Below are 783 nucleotides of genomic sequence, written 5' to 3' on the forward strand. Positions count from 1 at the left end.
AGGTGCCCATATGGCTTGGGAAGACGCAGACCAGGTGAGCTTCGCAGTACCGCAGTACCCCCACAGACAAGCCTGGGCCAGAGCAGCATAGCCCCCTGGACAGACTGACCTCCACCCGGGAAAAAAAAGAGAAACTGAGTAATAAGCAATAAGAACAGTTAAGACATGCTGGAAAGAGGGTGGGGCACCCTGAGCACTGAAGATTGGGGGAAGGGAATCCTTCCAGGGACTGTAAATAAACAAGCCGGGCGGGCAGGAGAGCCTCTGGTGGGAGCGGGGCGTGCACCCAGCAACCAGGAGCAGGGACGCTTGTAAGAGTGGAGGAGGGAGAAAAACTCCACAGGAGAGGAGGGAAGACCCACTTCCCACGTGAACTGTAAATAAACATGGCGGCAGGCAGGAGCAGGAGCACAGCCCAGTAAGCAGGAGCAGGAAAGCTTCTGAAAGTGGCAGTGGGAGGAAAACTTCAGAGGAGAGTGGGGAAGACCCACCTCCCACACGAACTGTAAATAAACATGCAGGCCTGACAACGAGGCAATAGTGTCACCTTTCCCAGTGCTTGGAAAGGGGAAAGCCTGTAGCAGAGGCTCCCACACAGGAGAGCTCTGAGCAAACAAAGCCTGTGGTACCAGGTGAGTGCTAGCTCACCCCAGAGATCTGCATAAATAACACCGCCAGCTACAGGCTGAGAGCAGCAGGCAGGCAAGCCACAGTTGCAGATACCACTCTCAGAACTGTCTCCAGACTCTTTTTTTTCTTTTTCTCCCTACCTTTGATGAGAGA

Source organism: Castor canadensis, chromosome 9 (assembly GCF_047511655.1).
Source record: "Castor canadensis chromosome 9, mCasCan1.hap1v2, whole genome shotgun sequence".
Lineage (NCBI taxonomy): Eukaryota > Metazoa > Chordata > Mammalia > Rodentia > Castoridae > Castor > Castor canadensis.